The sequence below is a fragment of the Hylobates moloch genome, unplaced genomic scaffold (genome assembly GCF_009828535.3).
Source record: "Hylobates moloch isolate HMO894 unplaced genomic scaffold, HMol_V3 SCAFFOLD_5, whole genome shotgun sequence".
Taxonomy (NCBI): Eukaryota; Metazoa; Chordata; class Mammalia; order Primates; family Hylobatidae; genus Hylobates; species Hylobates moloch.
Window position 1 is genome coordinate 144,871,582 of NW_026652280.1, and position 15,183 is coordinate 144,886,764.

The 15,183-nt window shown below is 38.1% G+C and overlaps 1 protein-coding gene across 3 annotated transcripts in view; it reads right to left on the reverse strand.

The window, feature by feature from the left end:
• ADGRL2 (adhesion G protein-coupled receptor L2) overlaps nt 1-15,183 on the reverse strand; it is a 696,353-nt gene that overhangs the window by 545,921 nt on the left and 135,249 nt on the right. For all 3 annotated transcript variants that reach the window (XM_058439634.1, XM_058439632.1, XM_058439633.1), the window contains exon 4: nt 9,690-9,758. The gene's annotated coding sequence lies outside the window, so the exon portion shown is untranslated. The remainder of the gene's footprint in view (nt 1-9,689; nt 9,759-15,183) is intronic.

Here is a 15,183-nt window from a genome sequence, read left to right on the forward strand (position 1 = left end):
TTTGTTGTTTCATCATTTCCACAAACAGGATGTTCACTCTGACTTTCTGCAAAGGAATCTCACCTATTGATCAAACCACAGAAGGGCACAGGCTTTAAAATTATGGGAACTTATCTTTGACAGTTTCTGTTCTAAAATGTATAAGCAAATCTGGCTTGGTGGAGCCAGAGGCCATAGAAAAGAAAAGGAAGGAGCATTCCAGATATGGAGGCCCAGATGATGAAAGGATCGCTCTTGATATCTAAATGTTATGGGACATTTTCAAGTTCGTAGTCGATTGATTGCAATGTTCTTGCATTGCTCCCACCAGGTGTTTTTCAACGAAGTGCTAAATTTTTCCTGGCTGATTCCAAGAGGAAACCTTCAGGTAGGTTTAATGCAGAAGATTAAGACTGCATTAAGACTAAGTCTGAAATGTTCTGCTACCAATTAGCCCTCTAGTATTTCTGTAAGCCTTGAATTTTTGATGCGATCAATGACACCAGTGGAGCCATCTTCTGTGGAGTGGTTATTAAAGATATAAAAATCAATACAAAGATGATACTTGGAAATCTATATCACAAGATAATGAATCATCATGAGAGCAGACTAAGAAGAATGTCAGCAAACCAAACAGAAGGTTTGTGTATAACAAAGTATTTCATGCCAATAGAATTTAAGTTAAATTTTGCATGAGACAGAAATCTTCACGCTACACTTATGATACATTTGCATGACAGGGTTTTAATAAGATTAAGTCACAAGCCTAATCAGACGAATGCCTCTAGTGCATTAAAAAAGGAAGAAGAAAAAGAAAAGAATGAGGATTGAGATGTTCAAGACTGAGCCAATAATGCCATGGTTTAACTTTAACTAATGACAAAAGAGCATCAAAACTTTCTCTGTCAGTAATCCTCATTCAATTTCTTTTAAACGAAACATTATTTGCCGGCACCTTAAGTCCATAAGTACTGATTGTTATTGGAGCTTCACAGAATAGTCCACATTTAATTTGAACTGAGGACTGATTTCGTTTCCTTCAAAGGAAGTTTTTTTTTTCCTCCCAAAATTGAGCTGGTGCATGACTTTGCAAGCTCATTTTGGTTTTCTCCTTGACACAATAGTAAGTGACATGAGAACATTTATGTGTTTTGTCCTTAAGGGACATCACAACATTGCTAATGATGCCACAAATGACTGGGAGCTGCTTTTTGGCTTTAGATATACGGATTCCCTAAGATTTTTTATCATTTGCTGCCAGGAAAAGCAAAAATCAGCAAGCCTGCTGTAGTCACCAGTCCACTAAACCATTGTATATTTAATACAGACAGAGTTTTATGCTTGAGATTTCCCAGTTTACAACTATGTAAATAAAGTTTTATAGACAGAGATTAAGAGAGGGTGTGTTTTTGTGTATGTTGGGTGGTGCAAAAGTCATAAATGTTTCTCTTTTCTTCTCTCTCTAGGCACATATGTGAGTCTCCCCATCACTAGAACTCTTAAGTGGCTGCTGTTATGGAAGGTCAGACTCATAATCACTGCATATTAAGTCCTTAACAGCAATGTCTGGCTCTTCATTAATCTGTAAACTTACTGATTTACCGAGAGATGTCTTTGTTTTTCTCGGCGTTTTTTCATCTACTTCTCACCCTGGTGCCAACGCAATTGCCAGAAAATGAAACAATGATTAGTTTATGCTATTGCATATTAAGTTTGGTTTTCTCTGTATTTACATTGCATGTTTCAAAGGTTGACTTAATCAGCTGTGAGTTGTTATGCAGTTAGTCAGAGTGGAATTCCCACAGATTTTTTTACCCAATGTATCACATAACAATAAGAGAGCTAGACACACCTTGTGTAGTTTTAACAAGTCTTTGCAGTGTTACTTAATTTGTTTCCCTTCCTTTTACCCCTGAGGCTCCCAAAGCAAATGAACCATTCAGGAGCATAAAACAAGGGGAATTAGTTTAGACTTCAATAAAACAGAGACCTCTTGCTGGCAATATCTGCCTTGATGTAGAATGTCTGCATTTAAAAATATTGCCGTGTCTTGATTGTCCTGACACCTCATGATTGTCCTCTTGAATTCCCATTGCCTGAGGAACTTCAACACTCTCTCCCTGTTCAGGTCTCATGCTCCTTCTCAATGGTGCTCATACTTTAGCTTCCATGTCTTCATCTGCAAAATCTACTCGACTAATGCATGAATATACTTAGCGGTTTTCCAATAGATCTAGAATTAGGATTCAACTTGGATAGTCTCTGATATCTCTTTTAGGTAGTGTGGAGAATATATAAGGTGCAAGAAATGCTATTCTCATAGGCAGGAGATTCAAAAGTGGCATTTAAAGAAATGTATTTTTGTAGAATGAAAGATTTTTGCCTCTTACTGAAGCTGTGAAAGTTTTTAGCCCTTACAAGTCAGTAGTCCTGCTTGCATGGGGATGGGTTTTCATACGTTGAATGATATTATTTATTCATTTACAAATAGCTAATGATGACAAGCCATGGGGTGGATGCCGAGGATACACTTTGTACCAGGGGAATTGAGATAAAGGTGTTCAGTAAAATTGTGTAAGGCTGTTTCTCCCATGAGAGTCACATTTTAATTGCTTTTGTGGGGAAAAATCGGTGTCTTCAAAAGTTTGGTTAGTAAACAAATCCAGACCAGATAAATGTCTAAACCTGGGCGGAATAATCAAACATTATTTTTAATAGGTGGAAGAAATGAGATGCATAGTAATTATTTGAGTAAAGTCTTTCCTAATGAGCTAAATGATAAAAACTTGCATCCCGTAATCGGACAGATAAGTCACAAGGAGAAAGTTAGGTTTTCACACAATGTATGTTCACAGGATAAAAAACAACAAAGTCTTGTTAAAGTAAGCTGGGGTGGAGGTGGGGAGGGAAGGGCTTTAAAGATCCCTTTAAAGGGAAAGTTGAACAAGAAAACAATCTTCCACACACTAACGTGAACCCACGGAGAGAAGAGAGAACGCATAGAAGGTGTACACTACATTATATGAATACAAAATAGTTTTTTAGATTTATAATTTAATTTAGAAATCTGAAAGACAGGTGTATTCTTTTATAATGCCATGTCTTTATAATGTAATATTCATATATTTTTCTAACTTCTATGAGATAGAGTGGTTTTAATTAACAAAAAATTAACGCATGATAGAAGCAAAGAGAAGAATTATTCAAGAGTTGCGCATAAGACTGTATAGGATTTATATTTGTAAACAAGCCCAGAAATATGAATGCTTCTAGGCTTCTATGAGTCAATGCTTGACCGGGACTCTTAATGGCAAAATCTCCTACTGGTTACTTGGCTCTTATAAATCTAAGGAACTGAGTGAAACCAAATATTAAGTGGTCCAATTTTAGAGAAAAGAAAGCAGGATAAAAATGTACTAAGGCAGAGAGAGTTTAAGTTAAAACACAACCACATGTGGTGAAAACAGAAAAGGGCTAGAAAGAAATACAAAAAAATGTTAGCAATGCTCTTCTCTGGCATAAACAATGGCTTTCATTTTCTTCTTCGTATGTTTTGATATTTACAAATTTTCTACAGTAGCATTTCTACTATAACCAGACAGAAAGAGATCAATGAAAAGTGCAATCTAACTGTTGAAATTACTGCTATATACAAAATGAATACATTTCACCGTTGGTAATGCCTTTGACTCTAGAGGAAAGATGATTTCCATAGAAGGACGGTAGTATTTTATATCTAATTAATTGGGAAGGCTTTGAGCAAAATCAGAACTTCAGATCCTAGAAGCTGAGTACAATAAAGATTTGAGAAACAAGAAAAAAGGTATGATCAATGGAAGATCTTCCAGACAGTGAGGGCTGTTAGCGAGTGTGTAAGAACATGAAGTATGTGAAAACAAGGTGAGTCTTATATGAAAGTGAATAATAAATGAGGAGATTAGGAAGTAAACTGACCTTAAATGAGGAAGTAAAGAGCCATGAACAGGATTCTGTATTCTGAATGTCAAAATTAAGAAGCTCCATTGAGAAATAAGTTTATGGAATGAACAAAATCAACCTAACTTACAGTCAGATTGATTTTTACTTTGGGGGGACTCTAAGTCATTAGCATGGGGTCTGTTTTATTAACACTATAGCATTCCCTTTACTTCCCAGAAAAAGCACATATAATGCTTTTGCTTTTCATAATTCACTTCTTGCTCAAATATTCATTGATTTGTCTGAATCTGTAGCCCATCTGCTTGCAAAACATTCACTGACTTCATGGGACTAAATAATAAGCATTGGTTGATGTTAATGTATATACATGCAATAAAACTGTCAACTCAGTCATCTTCCTGGTACCTGAGCATATTAGAAAAGCATCACTAGACAGTGAGGCAGCACTGTGAGAAAGGTAGTGTACATAATGGAAAGAGCACAGCCTTCGGCATCAGAGAGATGTGGGTTCAAATCCTGGCTCTGCCACTTGCTACTTGTTAATTTCATCAAAGTAAATTTCTCTGTCTATTTCTTTATCTTTAGACTGGGGCCAATACTTTCTTCTAATATGAACTTTGTGAAAATTAAATGCGATATAATAAATTAAAGCGTATAATAGGATGGCAGCTACACAATAAGCTCTCAGTACCTAATGGTAGTATGATTATTGTCATTGGCATACTCATGGGTTTTCAACACAATACAACTTAACGTTTCAAGACCAATGTCAAATTTTGGTGTTCCTTCTGTGAGTCAAATTTTGGATTATTAATAAGAGAATGATCTCATTTCTTCCTCAGATGGCAAATGGTTTATTCTTAGAGCTAGGTATGGACTCATCTATACTCTCCAGCCTCTCTCTGTTAAAGTCACTGGTACCGACTTTCTCAACTGGTTCACTTTGAGCCTGGTTAGAAATCAGAAGAAAGCAACTTGATGGATTAACAGGGAGAGCTAGGGAAACTGACTCATCGGGGGTGCAGTGCTCATGCTTGATAAACCTCAGAGACTCTGGTTTTCTATTCAGAGAAATGGGGTTACTCATCGAGCTTTGCACACAAGACCAACATATGGGTCTTAAAAGCCGTAACTGAGCCAGGCACAGTGTCTCATGCCTGTAATCCCAACACTTTGGGAGGCTGAAATGGGAGGATGGCTTGAGCCCAGGAGTTCAAGACTAGCCTGGGCAACATGGTGAAACCTTGTCTCTACACAAAATACAAAAATGGTGGTACATGCCTGTAGTCCCAGCTACTCAGGAGGCTAAGGTGGAAGGATCATTTGACCCTGGAAGGTCAAGGCTGCAGTGACCTGTGATTGCACCACCGCACTCCAGCCTGGGTGAAAGAGTGAGACCCTGTCTCAATAATAAATAAATAAAGTAAAACAAATAAAGGCCATAATTCAACTGTTGTAATTGTAGTTCTCTCTGAAGTGAATGAATTTTTTCTGCTCATCCTGGAATTCTCACTGTTGCTATATAAGAAGAAAGCTTCAGACTCTGGCTACGCTGGGGATTTTGGTGGGATGCCTATTGGCACTTTCACTGAATGTGCAAGAGTGAAAGACTTCCTAGGATTCACCTGCCTTCATAATGAATTACTTGACCCCTTCAATTATCCCTGTGTCTTACTTTTAGTGATCAAACAGCCTATTATACAGACCCTGGATAGTATAAATCCATAGTATCACTGGTTATTTAGCCCCCAAAAGCACTATGTATCCAAAGTATTCATTATTGAAACCACAACTTTGATGCCACTTATTCCATCAGAATTCCTATAAAATTCATAATTTATTATACTGAAATGAACATATATGTATACTTTTTCTGCTGCTAATATTTATTTTTGTATATGTTAATTTTAATTCTATAAACTGTAAAGTATAGGGGTCACACTTTATCTTCTTTTTATATTTCTTTGTTGTGGAAAAGTTTTGGGTGTAATATAGACCCTCCTCCTAGTAAAATTAGTTAGATGATAAGAAAAAAAGTCTCCAAATATCTAGTGGGTAAGAATAAAAGTTAAACTTAGCTTTGACTTTTTTTGTGATTTAAAAATTTTTGTGGAATATGAGGAGGGTCCAATTTAAACTAACCCTTTCACTGTCTTTTTTTGTTTGTTTTTGTTTTTGTTTTTTTAATAGAGACAGAGTTTTGCCATGTTGCCCAGGCATGTCTCTAACTCCTGGGGTCAAGTGATCCTCCTGCTTTGATATCCCAAAGTGCTAGGTTATAGGGGTAGGCCACCACACCTGGCCATGATTCTTGAAATGATGAGATCAGGGTGTGTAGAGGCTGTATTATTTCATTCTCACTTTGCTATAAAGAAATATCTGAGACAGGGTAATTTATACAGAAAAGAAGTTTGGCCAGGTGTGGTGGCTCACACCTGTAATCCCAGCACTTTGGGAGGCCGAGGTAGGTGGATCACCTGAGGTCAGAAGTTCAAGATCAGCCTGGCCAAAATGGTGAAACCCTGTCTCTACTAAAAATACAAAAATTAGTTGGGTGTGGTGGCATATACCTGTAATCCCAGCTACTCTGGAGGCTGAGACAGGAGAATCACTTGAACCTGGGAGGCAGAGTTTGCAGTGTGCCGAGATTAAGCCACTGTACTCCAGCCTGGGCCACAGAGCGAGACTCTGTCAAAAAAAAAAAAAAAAAGAAAGAAAGAAAGAAAAAGAAAAAGAAAAGAGGTTTAATTGGCTCATGGTTCTGCAGGCTGTACAGGAAGCATGGCAGGATCTTCTTCTGGGGCGGCCTCAGGAAACTTACAATCATGGTGGAAGGTGAAGGGAAAGCAAGCCACCTTACATGGCGGAGCAGGAGGAAGAGAGAGACAGGGGAGGTGCCACAGACTTTTAAACAACCAGATCTCCTGAGAACTGTATCGGGAGAACAGCACCAAAGAGAGGGTGCTAAACCGTTCATGGAGGATCTACCCCCATGATCAGATCACCTCCCACCAGGCCCCACTCCAACACTGGGGATTACAATTGAACATGAGATTTGGGTGGTGACACAGGTACAAACCATATGAGAGGCATAGGTGTACATGTAAGGAAAGATAAATAGCAGAATGTGAATTTGTGCATGTTAAAATCTGCTAACCATTTTTGTTGCTTGGAAGTTTTTTTCTAAAAATCAGCCTCTTTCTTTGAGGTCCCTTCATCCATTTCTTCAAGTTGTATATCAAAAATTTTAGTCACACAGATGCTAATTACTCAAGATGACTCAGAAAGTTCACATGCAGATTTGAGATTAGAGCCCAAAAATGCAATCCCTGCCATGTATTTTTAACAGTGACACTTTCCTGAAATGCTGGTTATAGGTAGTAGACATTACCCATATTTGCTTCTTACACTATCATAGCAAATAAAGTTTATTTATATCACAAAGATGCCAGGAAAATTATGCTGAAATATTTTAACATAAAACAATCCTGAATTTCTGAAGTATTACCCTAAAACACTCTCTTAATATCTAATATTATCCCTTCCACAGTAACTGTTACTTGCCTTGCTCTCAATATATTATACATTTTTAAGATCTACTATGTTTACTGAATTATATTTTTAAAACAGGAAAAAGAAAAAAAATTCACATAAGTATCATCATAGGGAATGGTATCTATTATGACTTTTTTCCTTCAATAAATAACCTATTATTAATATATGTTCTTCATGATATCACTTCTACTTCGCCAACGTTTGCCCCCTTTAAATGATTTTAACAGTAAAATTTACTGTTGAGTAATATAAAAATTATAATAGTATGGTTAATTTTAAAAAGATCAAACTTCAGTTTAGGTCTTATATCTCATTCTAATTAATAGTTTTTTAAGTAGCTCAGCAGATAGCTCATTTAAACTTTAACATTTCATTTTCCACATTTTAGTTATTAAAAGAAAAATATAGCTAAATAAATTATAATATTTGTAATAAATACCTAAATTAAATATAATAAATGATATCTCTACTTATGTCAAAATATCAATTTCACACATTTTCATCTTTAATATTACCTTTGGAAATAGAAGAGTGATATATCACTATGTAAATGTAAATAGGATAGTGACTGATTACATTTTGAAGATGAGAAAACGAGGTCAGAGAGTAGTTAGTGACCAATTTTGGATTGAACCCAGGTGTTCCAGGACTGTATAAGCCATTCCTGGGTGTTATTTTCTTTTCTCTAATTTGTTACCTTCCTCCTGAAAGAAAACTAGGGGATGGTAGAATTGACAAATACGTTTTTGCTAGTGGAGGAGAGGGAAATCCCATGACTTTACACCATGGGTATGCTTCTTAGAAGAGAAGGATGAACGTGAGTGGCAACATGAACTATTGGCAAATCTACTGGGCAGATGAAGTCATTATCCCCATATAGGCTCATTAAGTGCTAATGGTGATCATAATCATCCGTTTGTGATTTGGAAGAACTGTGCCTCCATCCCCCTGAAAGGCTTTTTGTTTTGTAGGTTCCTTTTTATTCTGCTTCCTGAAACTCTATGCCAATTGATGTTTGCATGTTTCTGAAATGGTGACAAGCCTTGTAATTGATTCTCCAACTACACTGTGCTGTGCGCCGAGCTGGCAGGCACCCCACTTTCAGGTCACTTTACACGTCACACCACCTAGAGTGAGCCAGGAACCCATTCAAAGGGCAATGCGATGCCAATTATTTTCTTTCCTGGCATTTACATGAAAGTATAGGAGAGAGGCTGCTAAAACGGAATTGAGAGTTTGGTTCCCTTAATAATTCCTATAGCCCCCAAGTTTGTGGACTATGGAAGAATTGAGAACCTGAAGCAAGTAAGGTGAGGAAGTTGAAAAATAGAGATTTAGTCAAACAATCCGTAAAGTGAGGAGATCCAAAAAATAGAGCTTTGTGAAATCAGTAAATTTGGTGCTTACTAGGTGCCAGGCAATATTTTAAGCATTTTACGTCTACTAATTTGTTTATGCTATGCCACAACTCTTGAAAGCAGGTATGACAATTTCTCCCATTTTGCAAATAAGAATGTGGAGCCCACAGTCACATAGCTGGTAAATGACAGAATCACGCTTTGAATTTAGGTTGGCTCTGAAGGCTAGGCTTTTAATCATTTTGCTATAGGTGGAATTAAAGATTCTGTATGAGTCCACTTTAACATAGAATTCATAGCTTCTAGGAATATATAATGACTTAGTAATAACCAGGAAAGCAAATGGTGACCATGATTGAGAGAAGTAGAAATAAGAGGCCAGAGGCCATCCTCTCTAAATGCCTTCAGCCCACACTTCCTCATCTAACACCACCACAGGATATTTTGTACCTCACCCTACTTCTACAAAGGAATGCATCCTAATAATTTCTGGCTTCATTTGTGAAAATAGCAACTTTAATTGATCTCTACTTGCCTATGTGATTTGTGATACTCCAAGGCAGAAAAATGCCTAAGATCACAAGCATAATTTTGTAAGAAATCTGAATAGGTAGACAGCCAGTCTTAAGCAACATACAACGAATAACCTGACTCATGGAGAGAGGTAACCCATACATGTAGTTTCTTATTCCCTCATCTCCACCCAGGATCATGATTTTATCTTCTACATGTAATAAAAGATCATCCAATATCAGAACTTAGAAAACCACCAATAGATAAAGCAAATACATTTAGACAGTGCTTGAATTCATATCATCATTGAAGCTATTATATCTTATTTTGAAATTAATCATTTACCTTATGAGTCTACGTAGGCTCCATACTCTTCAGAACCATTTGTGAAGTTTAGAGTAAGTGGTCGGTAACCTAGAAGGGAGACAAACAAATCCACAGTTCAAATTCAGCATGAAAAGATTATCAATGAAATTGAAAATGCATTAGCATTTGCATTAATTTTTTTATTAGATTCAAATGATGAAGGCAGTTACCAATTTGGAGATACAGAGAGAATAGAATTTAGGTGAGATGGATATTAGCACTTGTGTCCCTGTGTTTTAAGTATCAGCTCAGACAAAAAAAGCAAAAAGATCTAAAATGATTCCTGGAACTGAACAACGTGACTGAACCCAGAGGGGAGGAGCAGGCTGCCACCCACCTGGGGAGACAGGTTAATAAAAAGATCAATTGCATTCTTATCTTGTTAGTCATTAGGCAGCCCATTGATGCCACCTGCTTACTTTAAATGTAAACGTGCAGGCCAACCACCGGAAAGCTGCCACCATTCTTCGGAACCCTGTTTCTTTCTGGTTTAGTGATAGGAGGGAAAAGGCCAAACTCTTGACTGTTAGGAACTGAGCATCTGTTCCTCCAGCAAACGCAGATGTGAGGGCAAATCAGAAAGCAAGTCTTTACAGGCAGAATAAATGAATATACCAAAATATGAGTAGTTTATAGAGTTAATATCAACACAAACTGAAAAAACATTTTCCATGTAAAAACAAAATGGCTCAGGGGATTTACTCTCCTGTTAGGTAATTATATCCCTTAGATCTGAAGTGGCCATATATTAAATATACTTTTTGTTTGTTTGCTTTACTGGTCTTTGTGAACCACTGACTCTTTTTCAGTCGTCAATTGTTCTTTCCCAAAGTATAAGGAAAGGTTTACCTGTCTTGCATTAGTATCAGTTGCCAGCGATCAAAAGGTTCAAAGGTAAATGTTACGTATTTCCTAAGGCAAAGTGAATGCCTGCTCACCGTTGGTAAAAAGGGATTATTATACATTGGCAATAGAATCTTTCCTGCGCAGCTATTGTCTACTTCTCTCCGCTTCTGCAAACTCCAGCTACAAGTGGGTCTCCCGACCTTTCCTTGTCCTCTGACACTACTTACCTGGGCATCAGACAGATGCCTGATAAGAATACTTCATATCATCCCACCTTTGTAGCAGATAAATGCTCATTTTTTCTTCTAACAAAATGAGTATATTAATTTATCTTATTTATTTTTATGATATAAATATTCATTATTTATTGATTATTACTAGTCAAGCAATATTTGTCTAACAAAGAGTATCTTTCTATCTGCTTTGAGCATTCCTATTCTAGTAAAAAATATTTTGCAAGCAATAAAATACTAACTCAGGGTAGGAATGGTGAGATGCAGCAGTTACAATTTCTCAAAGCAGTGAGATGGTGAAGCCAACTTCTGGCATGTTGACTAATTACTACACTCCTGCTCATTTTACTTTCCAAAAGTCAAAATATTGTATATAGGTTCTGAATGCTTAAAATGCATTCCTAACTAAGTAGTGTGTAGGTGGCTGGATTTCTATCAAGTGGGTCTCAAACCAGCAATAGAAAATCAGGCACTGTCTCTGACTTAAAATAGGAATAAGGTCAATCAAGATATGACTACCTATGAAAAATATCATTCAGTGAACTTTTTTTTTTTTTTGAGATGGAGTTTCACTCGTCACCCAGGCTGGATTGTAATGGCGTGATCTTGGCTCACTGCAACCTCTGCCTCCTGTGTTCAAGGGTTCAAGTGATTCTCCTGCCTCAGCCTCCTGATTAGCTGGGATTACAGGTGCCTGCCATCATGACTTGCTAATTTTTTGTATTTTTAGTAGAGATGGGGTTTCATCATATTGACTAGGCTGATCTCGAACCCTTGACTTCAGGTGATCCACCCACCTTGGCCTCCCAAAGTGCTGGGATTACAGAGGTGAGCCACCACGCCTGACCACCATCCAGTAAACTTTTAAACAGCAGAATTCCCAGATGGGCTAACCATTTATACATTTTAGAGTATAGATTAGTTATTAGTTGTTTCTTGAATTTAAAGAGTTTGTAAGAATATGCATTTCTTACACTTGGTTACATGTTTAAATTACTAGTGTGAGAGCAACAGAGTAGGTTTTTGGAGACCAATAATTTTTAGTTTGTCAGCACACTGTAAGTTTGACATGAATTGAAACAGGGTAAAAAAACTACCTTGTGAATGCAAGGGATAGCTTTTGCTATCTATCAGATTTGTGAGTGCGGCTGTGAAAGCTGGCCTTAAAATGGTAGATGGGAAATGGACCTATTTTCTTCTACAATGTGACCTTCCTGTGCTCCTCTCCTGAGGGCTCATGGATAGGTCCTTATTCTTGGCAAATCAGCATCAAAATGACAGTCCTTGGATGCAGTTCAAAGCAAATCTGACTAATACTGAATTTTGCTCCCGAGTACCATGTTAAAACGTTGTGAGGGTCCAACATAACTGTAAAGGTTCTATGACAGGTAACAAAGGAAAATTTCCTAGATAGACCCATTTAGGCTTCACACCGCTCTTGGTTAATTAAGTACATTTACAGGTGGGGATAAAATCTAAGGCTATGGTTGAAAACACTCAAAAAATAAAGTAGCCCTTCAGTCGTTTTCTTGCCAATTTCTTTATTTCATGATTAGGTAATAGACGTAATATTAACATTTCAAATAAATGGTGAACATTTTATTGTGTAATTTTGTGAAAGAGGGATATTTTCATTTGTAATAAAAAAGCTCATCTTTGTAGGAAGAATTAACATTGGCTATCTAACTGTGTCCGTTTTAAGGAAACAAAGGTAATTGAGTAATGGTTGATTTTTGAAGTTGTGGTAATAGCTTTCCAACTGATAGCCAGACTTCTTTTTTAAAAGGACTTTATATTTGAAAATGAAGCATTCAAGGAATTTTCAATATTTTCTAGATAGCTTAGATACATAATGTAAGGTTCAATGAATACCATATTGAATAATTCTGGCACTTTGGGAAGTTGAGGAGGGAGGATTGCTTGAGCCCAGGAGTTAGAGACTAGCCTGGGGAACATAGTGAGACTCCGTCTCTATAAAAAATGTAAAAATTAACCAGGCATGGTAGTGTGCATCTGCAGTCTCAGTTACTGGAGGCTGAGGTGAGAAGATCACTTGAGCCCAGGAGGTCCTGCAGTGAGTTATGATCACACCACCACACGCCAGCCTGGGCAGCACAGTGAGACCCTGTCTCAAAAAAATTGAATATTCTAGGTTGGGAGTGGTGGCTCACACCTATAATCCCAGCACTTTGGGAGGCCAAGGCGGGCGGATCATGAGGTCAGGAGTTTGAGACCAGCCTGGCCAACATAGTGAAACCCCGTCTCTACTAAAAATACAAGAAAATTAGCTGGGCGTGGTGGCACATGCCTGTAATCCCAGCTACTCTGGAGGCTGAGGGCTGAGGCAGGAGAATCACTTGAACCTGGGAGGCGGAGGTTGCAGTGAGCCAAGATTGCGACATTGCACTCCAGCCTGGGTGACAATGCGAGACTCCGTCTCAAAAACAAACAAAAAAACCCAAAAACAAACAAACAAACAAACAAAAACGGAATATTCAGTGTGGGCTAGAGGTTTCATAGAAGTAAGTCTGTACTCTTAATTGAGGCCTTGTATTCTGGGATGTGGATATTAGACATTAGGTAATCGATTAGGAACACCGATGATGTTTGAGCAGGGAGTAAATTAACCAGAAATCCAATTTGAGTAAATGAAGTGTATGCACTGTAGACCAAAACAAGGGCGAAAACAGATTTACTCAACAATTAACCTAACAAATAACTTTATCAATTTTTTTTTTTTTTTTTTTGGGGAGGGAGGGTTTTTTGTCTTCCCTCCCGGGTGGGTGTAGTGGCGCGATCTCGGCTCACTGCAAGCCCCGCCTCCCGGGTTCACGCCATTCTCCTGCCTCAGCCTCTCCCAGTAGCTGGGACTACAGGCGCCCGCCACCACGCCCGGCTAATTTTTTGTATTTTTAGTAGAGACGGGGTTTCACCGTGGTCTCGATCTCTTGACCTCGTGATCCACCCGCCTCGGCCTCCCAAAGTGCTGGGATTACAAGCGTGAGCCACCGCGCCCAGCTAATTTTATCAATATTTAAAATTTAACAGTACTATTTTCAGTAGCAATATGCCACATTAATAATATGCCATGTTCATACTATAATAATATTTAATAATAGTACTAAATTTACTAGTAACTAGTACTAAGTAGCACTATTAGGTGCTGAGGCTACAGAGGTGAACTAGTTGGTAAAAGTCTCTGATGTCATGGAGGGAAGACACAAATAAAACATCACGCAAAACAGGGATTGAGAGAGGGGGAGAGAGAAACATGTGTTATGAATGTCTAACTCTAGAAGAATGCTTCTTGTTATGTTTAAGCTTAGTCTAAAGCTGTGAGGAAGATAGTAGGCTGTTGTTACAGTCCAGACAAGAAAGAGATTAATGAGAACCTAGGCTAGGCAGTAGCAGTGGGAATTAGAAGGAAGAAAAAGATGCAAGAGGTATTTCAGAGACAATCAATAGGAATTGGCAATTGCTGAGACGTGCAGTAAGGGAGAAGGAAGAGACATAGATAAATTAGAAACTTGGAGCCTCACAGAAGAAATTGGGTTGCTATTAACAGAGATACGGATGTCAAAAGAAAGAACTAGTTTGATGGGGTAATGAATTTAGGTGTGGTGCATTGTGTTTGATGTGTCAAGAAGTCTCTTGGAGATGGCAGTAAGTAGCTGGAACTGTAGGATTATAAATTAGGGGAGAAACTAGAGCTAGAAATTTTGGCATGCTTCCAACGGATGGGGTAGTTAAAATCTGCGGGATTGTCTAAATTCACCAAAGGTAAGGAAGCCTGAGAGTCTCATACAGGTGGGAATTCTGAGAAATGGCATAATTAGGAGAAAGCTCAACCAGAGTTAAGGCGAGTAGGAATAATGTCCAACAGTTAAGTACTGATTCCTACGCAATCATCCTGCACAGAGCACTTCACAGAGGCTAATTTACTTAATTTTCACAATATGAAGTAGTGATAGCTACAGGAGGCAGCCACATGCTTAGGCAGCTAGGGGTGGGTACCCAGTGAAACCCCACCTTCAAGCTGAAGACAGTTTAAAGCCTGAAAGCCAAGCTACAAGTTAAATCATCAGACTGTGTTAAGAACTTGTCTTCCTGTTTGGCTTGCTTTCCTCTGGTTGATCCTCGCCCTTCACCTATTTTACATATACCTACCCTTTCCTAATTGGTTTTCTACACTGTCGTGCCCAGCTTTGAGTGGTGTCTTCGCTTTAGCCTTTTTTGCATACTGGCAAACCCAATTAGCATGCACTTCCCATCCTGTGCCTTTAAAGACCACAGACTCAGTTGGTAGAGGAGGAGACAGCCTGACTTTCGGGAAGAGACAGCCTTTAAGAGCCATTTTCATTTCTCAACAAAATTCTCTACCTTCCCCATCCTTC